The sequence below is a fragment of the Plasmopara halstedii genome (assembly GCF_900000015.1).
Source record: "Plasmopara halstedii genome assembly, contig: Scaffold_614, whole genome shotgun sequence".
In the NCBI taxonomy this organism is placed as follows: Eukaryota; Oomycota; class Peronosporomycetes; order Peronosporales; family Peronosporaceae; genus Plasmopara; species Plasmopara halstedii.
Window position 1 is genome coordinate 2,987,033 of NW_020187532.1, and position 491 is coordinate 2,987,523.

A 491-nucleotide genomic window follows, 5' to 3' on the forward strand; every position below is an offset into this window, starting at 1 on the left:
CAACGCTGTTCGTGGATCGTATTTTCGACAACATGGACCCCTAGATTCGATTGTCTTTGATAGAGACCCCCGTTTCACGGAAATCTTTGGTCGACTATCGTAAAGGTGCTCGGCACCAAGTTGGATACGTCGACAGCGGATCATCCGCAGACCGATGGCCAAACCGGAAGGGTGAATCGTGTCATCGAAGACGTTCTTTGCAGCGTCTGCGCTGAGACGCCGAGGTGTTGGGGCGCCATGTTGCCACTCGTAGAGTTTGCACTGAACAATGCAGTGCATTCGTCAACCGGCTACACGCTGTTTTACGTGAACGGGCTGGTTCACCCTCGCGTCCCGCTGACGCCGCCATCGCATGGCTCAGAGCTTGGTGGGGGAGGAATAGCCGAAAGGCTAGCTGATGTCAGCCCCCTCACCATCCGTGATGAAGTCGATCACTTCTTGTCTACCAGACTGAGTGTCCTACGACACGTTCGCGATGCGATGGCCGAAAG